The following is a 16,149-nucleotide window of genomic DNA, read 5'->3' on the forward strand; positions in this document are numbered from 1 at the left end:
CAGATTTCTTTAGAAATTCCATATATATTACTTAGCTCATCTGTAGAAACCTGTATACCAAATTTCAAAGCTATCAGACCAGTACTTTATGAGAAACACATTTTTTGACCAAAAATGGCAAAAATTGCCCCAAAATTACAAAATTGCAGATTTCATCATAATTTCCACAAATATCATTTAGGTGATCTGTAGGAACCTGTATACCAAATTGCAAAGCTATCAGATGAGTAGTTTTGGAAATACACATTTTTTGACCAAAAGTGGAAAAAATTGCCCCAAAAATACAAAATTGCAGATTTCATCATAATTTCAATAAATATCATTTAGTTTATCTGTAGGAACCTGTATACCAAGTTTCAAAGCTATCAGATGAGTACTTTTGGAAATACACATTTTTTGACCAAAAATGGCAAAAATTGCCCCAAAAATACAAAATTACAGATTTCATCAGAAATTCCATACATATTACTTAGTTCCTCTATAGAAACCTGTATACCAAATTTCAAAACTATCAGACCAGTACTTTTAGAGAAACACATTTTTGACCAAATATAGCAAAAATTGCCTTAAAAATGCAAATTTGCATAATTCTAAACAATTTGAACAAATCTGAAATATATCATCCCTAGGGACATATTTACCAGATATAAAAAGCTATCTGACTGGTAGTTTTGAAGAAGAAGATTTTTAAAGAATTTTTTTACCAAAAATGACAAAAATTGCCTTAAAAATACAAATATGCGAAGTTCACCAGGATTTGAACAAATCTGACTGAAGTCACCCTAAGTAAACTGCATATCAAATTTCAAAGCAATTGGACAAGCGGTTCCAGAGAAGATTTTTTTACCAAAAACACCAAAAAATGCCCCAAAAATACAAATATGCAAATATCACCACAATTTGAACAAACTTAAGTGAGGTCACCCCAAGTGAACTGCATATAAAATTTCAAAGCAATTGGACTTGCGATTTCAGAGGAGAAGGCAATTGTTGACGGACGACGACGACAGACGACGACGGAAAATCAACCTATTTGATAAGCTCCGCGTCGCTGACAGCGGAGCTAAAAAAATTGCCAGTTTCAACATACCTTCAATACATTATATTAAGATATTAATCTTAGATACCTGTATACCAAATATCAAAGCTATCAAATCAGTAGTTTTTGGATAAAAAATTTTTTTATCAAAAATTGGGAAAATTGCCCCAAAATTACAAATATGACAATATCAATACAATTTGTACAAGCATGACTGAGGCCATCCTGAGGAACATGAATATTAAGTTTCATAGCAATCAGACGAGCGATTTCAGAGAACAAGATTTTTTGACTAAAAACGGAAAAAATACCCTAAAAATACAAACATGAAAATTTCATCCCAATTTTTGCACACATAATTTAGAATACCTACAGAAATCTGCACACCAAGTTTCAACCAAATCTGACCAATGCTTACTGAGTTTTAGCCATTTGCAGGATTTTTCCTTTTTTTCCCCTCATTTGCATATTTTTGGCACTGACATGTCCATTTGAACAAATTCACATCTCCACCCCTAGGTGCACCTGTACACCAAATACTAAGACAGTAGGTGCTACGGTTTAGGAGTTTTTGATGTGGACGGACATACATACATACATACGTACATACATACATACAGATGACATTTTTCCACTATATACGAATACCTCCCATTTGCATATATACATAATATGCATATATGGGAGCTAAAAACAGATTCATCTGCAAGGTTTTGGGAAATTTTGTCAATAACCAAGAATACCAAATTTTTGTCACAGATTGAGACATTACTGAGACAGTAGCTGTAACTTTTGATGATTATTTCTCAGATTTCTGCTCTCTGTATTTACTTCAATTTCTTGTTCATATCCACATACTTTTTGAAATGTCCAATGTTCAGCTTTCAATTAGTGAATGTGTGTAAAGCTCACTACTATGGTTTACATTTGAATGTAACTGGACTGAATTCATTTGTAAACGCAAAGGAACGACACGGAGACAAGTGTTTGGCCGAAATCCAGGGTTATGCATGTACTGCCATGGCGGGGGCAACGAGGCGTCATAGCGGCCTGGATGGCGGTACCGGGTTATTGGTACCGTGCATCGGGCAACGTGCTACCAGTGGCCCGCAGCAGACCCATGACAGTACCCCCCTGAAACTTTATTATGTAAAGTTAGCGATATAGAGACCATACAGTATCTTTTATTGTGAGCTGCTAGCCTGCAGCGAGGCTTTTTTTTTTCTAGTGGAGGGTGGGTGGGAATTTTGTGGTGTGAACTTGAGCGTGGCAGAAGTTGAAATGGACGATCTGTGGCTTTGATCATACTGATATGCGCATGGATAATGACGTGGCAAGGGTGACGCAAGTTGTTTAGATAACGGTAAATTTGAAGGCGGTGGTAGATAAGGTTACGTCTCCAGTGCATCCAGCAAGCAGTAGAAGTAGTGGTGCATGGTGACACATGAAAAGAACTGGAATCCAGGTGGAATATGACAGACTTGACAACAACAGTTTACTGCAACACGTTTACCATTTATTTCACTTCCAGAGAGCCACCCAGCACATGTTAGCCATCTGCTTTATATACACTTGATTATACAACTCATTAGAATATTAACAGCACAGCTGGTCATACAACATATTTGAATATATTTTGCATATTAAGTGACAAATAGTTAACAAGCTCAACCTTTTATTTTTTTTTTTTTTTTTTTTTTTTTTTTTCGTTGGAAAAATATTTCACACACAATCTTGAAGCACACCGGTACTTAGGGCCTTTCTTAAACCCTTGGACGAGGCCCCCTTTTTGGTAAGGCAGTCTGCAAGTTGAGAATTAGTATCACACCATTTAATGTCCTTGATTTGGCCATTTTCTACAAGTTCTTTTATGCCACTCATTTCCAATCTTAGTCTCTTCTCTGAAACATGTTTATGAGATTTTAAAGCATCATGTAGAGATTTACAGTCAGTGAAACAGACAATTGGTATGTAATTGGGGTCAGGTTTTCCACTCATCAATTCTCCAAGAAGTGTACATATAAAAATACTTGAGTCAATACCCTCAGCCATAGCCAGTGTTTCGGCAGCTAATGTACTACGGACTACCCTACGAATTTTCTTAGAATTCCACCATATAGGCGAGAACTTTCCCGATTGGTCGGCCAGTAACACAATATATCCCCCTTGACTTCCGCCATCTGGCATATTGCCAAGTGAGGCGTCGCTGTACATCGCAATGAACAAATCGTTCGCCAAACCACTCAATTTACGGAACTTTAAACCACACTGTGTAGTTTTCGCTTTGACAACAATCTTATTGATATCTAGCAAATCTTCAACTGTTCCCTTATTCACATTAGCTGCAACTTTAGTGACGTCAAACAAAATATCAGGACGACTTTGATGTGCCAGCCACAACAATTGACCAACTTTAGACCGTAGAATTTGTTTCTCCTTTTCATCTAAGTTTGAATTTTTATCACATGATCGTGAAGCATCAACTTCAATGGTGGTTAGTGCATTGGTATAAGTCTCCTGATCAAGATGTATGAATTCACCATCAGATACAATTTCAATACCACAATATTTGAACACTGAGTTACATTCTTTACCCACTCTAAGTATTGACCTAATTTTACACACAATCTGTTCAAATTTACTACTACCTCCCCAAATAAAATCATCAACATGGCAGGCTAAGATACCATAAACTTCACCAGTGTTTTCGAGCCAATAAAACACTGCAGGATCAACTTTGGATATTTGAGCTCCGGATTCTAGCATTACGGATTTGACTCTATTATACCAACTGAGTGAAGCATCATTTAACCCATAAACACATTTCTTAAGTTTCCATACAACATTATTATCTGCATTAGCTTCTTTGGGTGGCATTATAAACACATCCCTACTCATAGGCTTTCCTTGGAGGAAAGCAGTTTTAATATCCATGGAATTAGCTTTCCACCCCGGCGAAATGTCAACCGTGATGTACCATGATCAACAGGGTATTTGATGGTTTTTGATGTTTGACCATGAACTACCTTGGTTGGCTATGATATGAGACCACAGTAAGCAGTCAAATACCTTGGTCTATCACAGTTGACCACGGTCTATCATCGCTGATCTGTTCATGATTGTCGGCAACCATGGTCAACCATGTTATTTGATGACTGATTATATTTCTGACCATCGTTATCAATGCGACCATCGTCCTAGAATGACAAATTTTCTTGATGACCATGTTTTAAATTTTATTTTGTTAAATTGTAATATTGCAAAATTCTCTTCAACAAATCATAAAGAATATTTTCAGGCAGAATTAACACGTGTCCATCGATGAAGACAACAGGATACCAAATATCATAATCACTCAATAAATAAACAAAATCGAAGTAAGTTATAGGTGGTATGTACTGTAAATACCACATAATCCTTAAGAAAAAGAAAAGTCAAAGGATTAATGATTTGAGAAATACTATTTTTTTTAAAAAAATTAGATAGGTCAATTTGTGGAATGCACAAATTTATCAAACCATTACCGTGGAATATGAAATAAATGTACTGAAAAACATCAATGCATGAAGGTTATTTCTCTGGACATTAATGTTTTTAAATGATAAGTTTCAAAAAAGCTGTGACGAATTTCAGGAAAAGAAACTACAATTTTTTTGTTTGGTTTACAAGTCATACCACTGAATAGCTGCAAATTAGCCCATGGGCCCTGTTCAAGGTTTTTCTGTGTTGCCGTGTAGCACCGAGCACTAAATAAGGCCATTGCCTCAGTCATGTGTCGATCAGAAAGTGTTACTGTCCTACGTTGATACATGCAAACACATTTAGAAAGGTAATTGGCTTAAAATCTGACTACTCACGATAATTACTTGCATAATCATACATGTCGGAAGGCCATAGAGGTACACTGACTGATTTATAGTGTATAAAGTTGGCATAAAAGTAATATACTCTCCCATTCTCGCAAAACTAATGTTTGAAAAGGCAGCGGCAGCAGCCAGGAGGTCACAGGTCAAACAGATCATCATGTATTCGAACTTTGACCTTACAACATCACGTGTTGTAAAACAAGACTTCTGATTGGCCAATTTTGCCAAGGCTGCCATTTTGAATCAGAGTGTTGAATATGTGAGTCTGGATAATCATTCACTCCATTAAGCCACGGTTTTTTGGGAGAAATCGTCGATTACTTCTCTCAGTCGATGATGAAGGGAACACAGAAGAGGTTTAGGAGAACAACTGTAATGATTGAAGGACGTTGCCTGCGTTAGAGACTTAGAGTTTATGAGAGTTAAACTTCCACTATGAGAACCTGCCATTGAACCATAATAACCTCATTAAATATGTTAATAAATCCTGACGTCATCCCGCCAGCGCCCTCTCGCAACAACCCTTAGCAAGATCATTTGCTTTGCCTTGAAAAACATGCGATGGCGTGGGTTCAACTGACTACGCATGCGCAGTCGAAACATCAACGTCTAGAGCTATTCTCGAGGCTTCTTTTGCCGAAAACCGCTTGAAAATCGACCGATTCTACTGTAAGCAATCAACTTTTTCCCAATCAGTGTAATTTTTAACGTCCAGTTTGAATTTTGGGCCGAAAATTTAGGGGGATTTTCAAGATTATGCTGTATTTAGGGCTGATTTTATTCGTGACCTCCAATGTTTTTTCGGGTCAAGCATTGCATGATCTATCGTTTTGGCAAAGTTTGAGAGCCGAGTTCGCCCATTATACCATTGAGTTCGGTTTTTATTCATGACCAGTTTTCCGATTATTTAAATTTCCAGTTTATGGTGTTTGTCGAATACACTGGTGAAGATGGAACATCACGAATCCTGTCTTCTCATTCTGTGTCGTTGTGTGTGGTAATTATATTGCTAGCTCATCCACGGTGGCAAGTGTGTATGCAAAGGAATTGAAGCAGCTGTATAATATTGAAATTACCAATGACTCTAAGCAGGTAAGATTTTTTATTTAATAATAATCTTTGACCAGGAACTGTCAAGGCTAGACCTTGGCACACACTGAAGATTACTAGGGAGGATATTTCTGTCCAAGTATATGCATTCAATGTCCTATTGCATACACGTATATGCAGTTGTAGCAATGAGGGTATTTCTACATGAGAACTTACTATCAGTTTATTGTCAAGAAAATCATCACAGGACTTTCAGTTAAGAAGAAAAAATGGTTGTGTTTGTTATTGATGTAAACCACATTGAAACACTCCTTATGTGAGAAAAGTCATCTAAAAACCTTATATAAAGGGACTTTGTTGTGTACTTGAATTAGTAATACAATGAATAATTATTAAAACATTGATAATTGCATTTGCTGTTTGCATTATGTTTGTCAGATCCACCCTACCAAGCTTTGTTCTGCTTGTGCATCCCGGATGAAGAGATGTCGCCGATCAAACAATTTTCAGCCTATGCCAGTTGATGTATTTTCCTTCAAAACTCACTCAGATGAAGACTGCAGTGTTTGCTTGCAAGGACAGTCTGTAAAACCTGTTCTTCCATTCACTAGTAAAAGAGGTAGACCACTTAAAAGAAAACTCGGTGGCAGTTATGGTGGTCCTGGTAGGGGACACAAAAAGCCAGATTATGAACAGCCCCTTAGTCCAAAACCATCAACTAGTAGTGCAGAACCACCAGCAAGAACAGCTGAACCATCAACACGTCAAATGTCAAGCCCAACACCAGAGACAGTAAAAAGAAAACTTTTAGCATCAGAGAGCGTGGAAGGGGAAAGTTCAACACAGGTTGCTAGCGTAGAGATTAACAGTGTGCCATTGGACAGATTCAAAGAACATGACATTGCAGAACACTTTGTTTGTTCTATTTGTCAGGGGGTCCCAACAGTCCCGTGTATTTCATCCTGTAACCACTTTTTTTGTAATATTTGTATACAGCATTGGCTACTTAATTCATCTTCATGTCCTAGCTGTAGAGAAGTTCTTGAACCTGATGATGTGGTCACTTTAACTGGGAATAACCTCAATGTCTATGACAGTCTACAACTTCATTGTAAATATCATCATCTTGGTTGTGAAAATATTTCAACCCTTGTAAATCATACTGATCACGAATCAAAATGTAAATTTCAAGGTAAAGGAAAACGTTCAACATATGGTAAAAAAAAGCCAAAACAACCTCTAAGATTTGCAGATCGTCAGTACTGCAAACAGAAAAGATTAAAACCATGTTTTGATTTTCTAAATAGTTTTGTACCACTAATGCCGAGGACAAAGAGGATGTTTTGTTTTTTTTATTGCGCTCAATTTTACATGATTCTTTTGATAAAGAACGTGCCAAAATGGTAGAAGATATCTGGTCCAATACATCCAGTGTTTTAAGTGTAGATGAATGTTTGGCATTGAGAGTGAGCAATCTTCAAACCAAAAACCAATACAAGGCTCAGTATGACATGCTTAAAGACAAATCAGTAAATGTTCTACGACCACCAATTCAGCTAGATGAGTGTGAGAAAAGTTATATGCCTGGCACTGCAAGATACGTTATTGTAGGTAATGAAAATTATGAACATGTTTATAGAACTCCAGTCAAGTTAGGTAAAGAAAGTCTTCCACTGTCTTCTGCATCCAATTCCGTTGAACCAGAGGTAATGCTTGAGGAATTCAAGAACACATGTAAAGAAATTCCAGGTCCCAATTGGAAGGTGTAAAATTTTCATACGCAGATTCAATAGCCAAAACACTGCAGGAAATTGAACCTGATATAAGAGAAAATTTAACAGCCTTGGTTTGCCCAGTACTTCTGCTGAACTAGTGTTGCGTACTTTTGTGAAAGATGGGTCTGATGGGATGGGGGATGTTGAAATTTACAGGGGCAAAGGGGAGAGAACACTGCCTGGAAATGCATTTCGAGCTTCTTTTGCAGTGGTGAAATCTGAAGTCGAAATTGATGACAAAAGGATGGTAGTCTTTGAGCAAGAGAATCCAAACTCAGTGAAATGTAACAGACCACTGATCCAAGCAATTGCTGATGAAAACTGTGAGTCAACTCTTAATTACTGCCTTTTGCCAATGGAAGCTGAATAAGAAATCATGCAAACAAAATCATGAAAATTGACTGTGGGGAGTACTGGGTATGCCATTACTTGGTGTTTCTGTCCTCCATGGTAGATGAAAAGATGGATAGGAGGGCAGGTGGTTTACAGGGGCAGGGTCCGGCTATCCTTGCACACTTTGTGATTGTACTCGTGAAGAGGCTTTGTCAAAATTAGGTTCTTTTTCCATCAACAGAAAGCGAGACGAGATAATCAAACAGGCAGAATTTCGCAGGCTAAATCTGGAAATGATTAGTAAAAATGCAATGAATGCCAAATGTAAAGGGGTCAAACAATTTCCCATTCTATGTTCTGAGCCTGTTGATAGGGGTATTGATGCAACACATGCAAACATTAACCTGGCCTCTTTTTCAAGAAATTATTAGTAAGGGAATTGCTGGAATAAAACAGTGGGAGAAGACAGTGGAGGTAAAATCTAGTCTGGACACAGCTGAAAAACAACTGGACGACCACTTAAAAGCAAAGCTAGGAATTAACCCAAGTTTGATGTTAGCAGGTAATTATGCCAGAGCATTTTTTGATGAGTCCAATGAAGAGGCTTTGCTTTATTTAATCCCCAAGGATGAAAGACGACAATATTATTCTGAGATTTTGTCCAAGTTCAGATTTCTGAAAATGATGTACTGTGCCAAAAGCCCAAGGGTTGACCTGAAAAATGAAATTCAGAATGTTAAAAGGGTAGGGGTTGAACTTGGCCAACTTCTTATTGATCACTTTGAGTATGCCAGATGGCCAAATTATCTACATAAAGTAATTGAGCATTCCCAAGAACTTTTAGAGAGGGAAGATGGACCTGGTTCTATTGGATGTATTTCAGGGGAAGGTAATGAGGCAGGCAACAAATGTTCCGCCAATTCCGAAAGCATTTGTCCCGTAAAGGTCGTGTCATTCAGGGACTACGAGACACCATTTGGTTGCATTGGCTTTATAGCAGCCCAAAACTACAAAGCAATGCTGAAGTTGCTCACAGAAAAAACAGGTGTTCATTATGTGGACAGTTGGGCCATAATCGTTTGTCTTGTCCTAATCAGAGTTGAGGAGATTGCTACTTGTACAGTTCCAGCTGTCATGTTTGTGCTATCAATGAGAACACCATCAGTAAGAGAACAAATATGAACTGTCTGAAAGGTACAGCATGTACAGAGCTGTGCAGCTTGTAATGAAGTTTGGTTTTCACTTTATACTTCCAGAGACAAAAGGAGAACACATGTATATATATTTTTTTCTGAAATAAAACAAACTTATTATAAGTTTTTGCAGCATTATTCAAGCACACATTTACACATTAAACAAGACAAAAAGTCACCCAACACAATATTTAACACAAACAAAATGATTTATTCACGATATAAATACTGCAAACCCAAATAAAATATTGAATGTTACAAGAAACACTTTGGAAAAAGTTACAACACATATACACTTTGTTAAAAAAACCCTTTCATGTTCTCTTTGAACGTTTTCTACCAAGGCCTGAACTTGCTGCCTTGCACTGATTGCATATATATTTGCCCCTTGGTACAATTTAGAGCTTTGCACAAAATTGGTGCAGCCATCTTTTACACTTGCCTTCACACTGTACCCAGGAAATGGGGGAAATTTCTGGTGACTCAATGATTACACATGACTCTCCCAAATCACACTCTGCAGGTTTCATAGCTTTTGTGGTGTACACAAAAATATTTTTCCTGGTTCCCCCCACCCCCATTACAGCTGTGTTATCTACAGAAGTGAGAGACAAACCTGCAGAAGCTAAATTCTCTGGTGCCTTACGAGTTGCCATTGAAAAGTCACTTGGGTCAACCATGAAAACGTGTGAACTTGGTTTGGCTGATTCATCATTCTCTTCTACCAACGGCTTTTCCTGTACATACCCCCATAAATAAATATCTGATCCATAAATTGAGTTGCTGCGTGCATTGAGAGATAAAGTGGCCTGGGTGTTGACATACTTACAGATCTGACAACGCAGTTGTGGCTATTATCTATTGTTAGGATTGTCACCTCACTAACAGCATGTCGTTTGTAGATCTGGCCATCCCTTAAAGTTAACCCCCTATGTAAGCTATTGAATTTGTGCTATCTATGTATGTTGCTGAATGGAATGCCCTCGGTTCAAGTCCAGGTGCCTGGAGCTTTGTCCATGTAAATGTCTCAGTGTTCAGAATATAAAACTCTCCATCCCTGGTAACTTGACTGAAACTTGGCCGACGTAGATATCTTTGTGGCATTTCAGCCCCACCAAACAAAACAGCATGTTTTTTTCCTGTTATTGATGTCAGAGTAAAACCACACCTTCCTGATGGAATGTCTCCTTGCTGGACTTTCTCCTTCTCGAAGTGGTAGCTGGTGTCTTGTGATCTTTATAAATTTGGCAAACTGCACTGCCCCCTCTCTTGTCAAGCTCAAAAGTTATGGCCTCATTGCTGCATGACAGGTGGGACAGGTTGTAGCCACCCCACACCATCAGTTTGTCTTCACTCAAATTCAACATAGCTCCTGCATGCAGAGGTGGCACCACGGCTCCTTTTAAATCAACAAGTGTCACTTTTGCCAATTCCACATCTTCCTCATCAACAGTAAAGGCAAAGGAGTACAACTGCTTGGAAAGTGGCCAAATTTTTTCGTCTTTCCACCTTCCTCCACCGATGGTGAATAGCTTTACAGTATCACCTGCAAGTAAAAAAAAAGTAAAAATTAAACAAAATGCAATCATAACAGGAAAAAAAAGTGTTTTTACGATAATTTTGTAATTACTCACGATCGTTCATGCTAACGTGCATGTGGCCCTCAGCAGGATAATATTCTCCGAGCTCAAAAAAGCGTTTTCTAGTCATTTTTCTGCGATCTCCTGTGCCCTCAATCAGTGGAATGAATCGAAATTCATCGCACGGCCACGATTTTGCAGCTTCCATGGCCGATCGTAAAGTTTTTAGTGAGCCGCTTGTGATTGGCGAGATGAGTGACCTTTAAAAACTTTACACAGTGAGAAGTCGTATTGTTGACATTTACGTCAAATACTCGCGAGATCTACTCACGGGACTCAACGAGAACAGTGACTGAGCATGCGTGGCGTTGCTCTCTTGTTTATTTTATGATTCCCTGGAGCCTACGGGCGACTTCTCATAGTGCTTCGATCAGTGGATGTCCGTTATTTACAGTGTAATGGCCGGCCGTGGACATGTTGAATTTTCCAGCCTTTTCGTGACGTTTCAACTGAGAGTTTGCTACTTCGACACTTTCCACACCTTAGGGGACTATTTCAAACCAACCACTGTTCTTTGAGAAGTTGAGAACATATGGCGACAAGAAGTGATCTCTGTTCATATCGATTATGGATTGGTATGGTACTTATGGTAGCAACTCTACTGCATGCAGTGCATAGGAATAACATAGTATAAATCGGACATGATACAGTTTTATTCTCGTCTCAGGTGCTGATCATTCGATGTCTTAATGATGGAAGACATGTTTTCGGATTTGGTACAACTACTCTCTTTCCAAGTAGTGCGGGTGGTGGCATGGTTTGTACTGTGATTCATTTCTTGTGCAAGTTTTACTGTTCATCAGCTCTTACCATGTAAAGGACACCACAGACCTGATCCTGATTTTTACATGTAGCAATTGAACATTGTTTTACCATGATGCCTTGTTTATTTTGGCTGAAACTCAACATCTAATGATAAAACATCAAATCAAAGTTCTCATGTTTTCCATGTACACTTCATTTTCAGGAAAGGCATTTTGAAATATATAAAGTGAAATTTATTTGTCAACAAATACATGTAGCAAAAATTGCAAAGTTTTTGAATAAGTTTTTCATAGTTAAATTTATATATATATATATATAGATATAATATATATATGTGTGTGAATTTAACATAAGATTTTTTAACTGATCAGTTTCCATTTGATACACGTTTTAAATATTGTGATCTGTTGATCTTACTGTTCCAGGTCTTTCAAAGGACAGATTTTGCATTTTTTTGTATATTCCATTATCAGATTGCACTTAGTACGTGTAATCCAAAAAAGATATCAACAAAAGTACCAAGAATTATAATCATTATTCTTCTAACACTAAATTCAATATTGATATATTTTTATAAACAGTTACATGTACTCGTTAAAAATTTGTGATGTTTCACTTTGTGATGACGTATCTGTATAATCTGTCAAAGCATTTTTAAACAGACAGAATTTATCAACAGATTTCATGTATAATTCATTTCCTAAAATGTTGGTTATTCTTCCAACATATATAGATATGTTTTCTACTAACATTAATATTTTGCATTCAGTATCCAGTATAATAGATCAAAGTACAAACGTTTTTATTTTGTATCTAACTAATATTTACAATGAAAACATATATTTAACAGCTCATTTCATGTTGAAACTACAATTATTGTATGTTCATAATAGAAGAGATATTTGTTTTATTGTACAGTAATATATTGTTTTTTTTAATGAAACATTTATTGCCTGAGGTTTTTCTTTTACAGTCAAGTGTGATTGAATGTGTCCACTGGAATGAAGACGTGTTGGAAGTATATCCTCTCAACTTTTTCATGGCTGTTCAGACCTTCTGGCATCTGTATACATGACTCTAAGGTGAATTTTAGAATCTGCTGCTCACAAGGTAAACGTATCAAAAGAGTTACTGGGTACTGGGTACAATTATATGTCACTTTAGAAAACTATCATTTGTATACAATACAGGGGAAGAAGCAGCACAATGATGTCATGTACCACATGCTGACTGTCAGAATTGCTGTGGAAAAGACAATGTCAGGATTTACAATAATCTGAATACCGTGAAATATTACAGGTAGTGTGTATGCTGTTGTTTAGCCAGCAGTTACCATGCCTTTCATATGAACCCCGCCCCCTAATCTTCATGCACACTCCATACAAACATACACAATTTAACTTCTACTTCTCTGTGCAAATATATATTTTTACTATTGCCCAAACTTGGTGCAAAGTTCATAACACTCTTAAAAACCATGGTCACCTGTCATTGACCACGGTGGTGGCTGTGGTTGATCATGATTGACCATGAGTTTTGGCCATGTTTGACCATGTTAGACCATAGTAATTTGTGCCATTGAACAAACATGGTCGTCTATGGTTGACCGCGGTCATATAGCCATGGCTGACCATGGTTTTTTGGCAATGGTTGACGATGGTAAACCATAGTAATTTGTGCCATTTAACAAACATGGTCGTCAATGGTTGACCATGAATTAACATGGTACACCATGGTCATATGACCATGAATTAATATGTTAATTCCTGGTTGACCATGTTCACTTTCGCCTGGGCTGAGTTATTCTGAGCTAACACGGCTAGCACTAATCTTAAGGACTCATGTGCACAAGTAGGGGAGTCTTTGTCTATATTTAAATTATATTCCTCAAAACCTCTAGCTACTAATCTCGCCTTGGGTTTAATACCATCATCAGTTGACTTGAGGGTGCAGACCCACCTTGTTGATATCAACTTTTGCCCGTTAAATTGAACTTCCTCATAAACATCATTCTTACTCCAACTATCTAATTCTGTTTGCTTTGCACAAGTCATGTCTATATCTTCAGTTAACATAATCTCTTCATCAAACCCAACAACATAATCTTGCATCCATGTCGGTTTTCTCTTTGGTCTGGAAGACCTTCTACAATTATCATCAGTACAATTTGTATTATTGTTACCTTGACCTACGTCATCTTCAACTTCCGCTTGGTTGTTAACAGAACTACGACTTACGTCATGTGATTCGGTCCCATGACCAAGCTTATCATATGTACTATTAACCTTTCTTAATCTGCATTTGTGTACTCTCACCAATGCCCCACCATGACGGATAAAAACCAAAGGACCATTTATGCCAACCACAAAACCAGGACCTTTCCAAGCTTGACTATCTGGTCTCTTATAATACACCTTATCGCCAGCTTGACACGATTCATCGTAACTCCGGGTTTGTTTACGCAAAGCCCTTCTTATTTTCTCAGAGCTTTCAGCTTTAACAAATGCTTTTCTGGCATGGTGCATGGCATTGATGTGGGTACCTACAACCTGTGAAATGGTTTCACCCTCAAGAGCAGGCAACTGATCAACAAGTACAGAAGGAATATTTGGGTTTCTACCAAATGCAATTTGATATGGACTAAAACCGTCAACATTATGCAAACAGTTTTTGGCCATTAAAGCCCAACAAAATGCTGTTTTAATATCACAATCATGACTGTCTCTAATTTTTTCCATTGTCTCAGTTATGATCATGTTATGACGCTCACAAATGCCATTGCTCCATGGACTGTAACCTGGCGTTGTGATAACTTCAATGTTAAAGTTCTGGCACATGTCTCTCACTGTTTCATTGTTGAACTCTCCACCGTTATCAGAAAATAGCTTCTTTGGTGCACCATGTATGCTTATCCAGTATTTCATAAAACTACTGACAAAGGTTTCGGGCATTTTGTTATTAACAATACAACCAGCACTAAGTCTACTAAACTCGTCTATGATATGCAAATACCAAAAATTGTCGTCAAGCTTGTGCAAATCTACAGCGACAATGTCATTGAAATCCCTTGCTCTCTGAAGTCCAACAGCAGGTCTGGCAGCTGATCTCTTATACTTGCAGCATGACTCGCACTCCTTGACTACTTCCTGTAATAGATGGAATAAATTAGAGTCATTTATATCCGCCGATTTTAGAAGCTGGGCCAGCCTTTCATATGATGCATGTCCAAATTGATAATGAAGCTTAACCAACCTTTTCTTTTTCTTCTTGTCATCAAGATGCTCGAATGTAGAGTTGGTAAACACCTCTGTACAATGATTAGCATTTGTTATATCGATACAATAGTGTCCTGAAGAAGTGTTCTGTAACTGTATAGCCTGTCCAAGGAATTTCACCGTATCGTTGTTGAGGTTAATTTCACATTTAGCCGCCTTCATGGACTCCTTACTCAGTAACAATGGAATCTCTGCTGGCACAACCTCTGTTTTGATTTTACAATCAATTGTCCCAATTGTTGCTGCAATTGTCACTGCTTTCATTGACTAAGTCTCTCCATGACCAAATTTAAAAGGCCTGCTACTCAATTCTGAGGATATTATCTCCCCTCCATTGCAAATGAAATTATCCAACCATTGTTGTCCACAAACTGTCTTGGTACACGCTGTATCTAACACCGCTGCTCCTGATGACTCAATCATCAGCACTTCGCTTTCATTATACAGTGTTATGTCCACAATTTCAACAGGTTCATCAGGAGAGTCGGTGAAATTAACATTATCTGGACAGTCTTTCTCAAAATGAAACACTGACTGACATACCCGACATTTCATTCGCCTCCCAAATCTGTTTATAGGGTTCAACTTACGGCCACCACTGTGATCAGCACTATACCTTTGTGGTCCAGCTTTCTGACGTCTACCTCTTTGTCTGTAGTTTTCTTTCGTGTAGAGCACCTCCTGTTTAACTTTAGGCACAACGGCGATTGGCTGTTCATCTGTTTCACTATGCACAATTCCAGCGAAAATTCTGTTCAACGCCTTCTTCATAGATTCAAAATCTAATGTTGTACATGCTGTTAAGGCTAACTGCCTTTGGCTTTCTGACAGTCCAGCACCATCCAATAACTTAAAGGCAAGAACCGCTTCAGGCAGTTCCATATTTCTTTTCTTAATTTTCATGTATGCTGAATCGAAGTCTATGATGTACTCTGCTATTTCTTGACTGGAAGCTCTTCTAACAGCGTCAAATTTCTTGTACGCATCATACGTGGATTCATTGGACTCCTTTAGAAACAATGTGTCTAATTTATCAATCAGTACCTGCAAGCCGGTGTCAACATGAAGCGCATCTCCAATCTCTAGGCCCACCTCTTTAGCCTTACCATCGAGTGTCAGACATACTGCAATGCCCTGCTTCTGTTTTGGAAGACCTGTGATTTTTTGCCAAAGCTCAATTTCCTGCTTCCAGCTCTGATAATCGCTATGAAAC

General features: G+C 37.9%; 1 long non-coding RNA gene across 1 annotated transcript; it reads left to right on the forward strand.

Annotated features, from left to right (window-relative positions):
* Positions 1-5,491: 5,491 nt before the first annotated feature.
* LOC139129175 (uncharacterized) lies at positions 5,492-9,376 on the forward strand. Its single transcript, XR_011551537.1, has 3 exons — positions 5,492-5,574; positions 5,825-5,997; positions 6,394-9,376. It is a non-coding gene; the product is annotated as an uncharacterized lncRNA (long non-coding RNA).
* The last annotated feature ends 6,773 nt before the right edge of the window (positions 9,377-16,149 follow it).

Source organism: Ptychodera flava, unplaced genomic scaffold (assembly GCF_041260155.1).
Source record: "Ptychodera flava strain L36383 unplaced genomic scaffold, AS_Pfla_20210202 Scaffold_97__1_contigs__length_338755_pilon, whole genome shotgun sequence".
NCBI lineage: Eukaryota > Metazoa > Hemichordata > Enteropneusta > Ptychoderidae > Ptychodera > Ptychodera flava.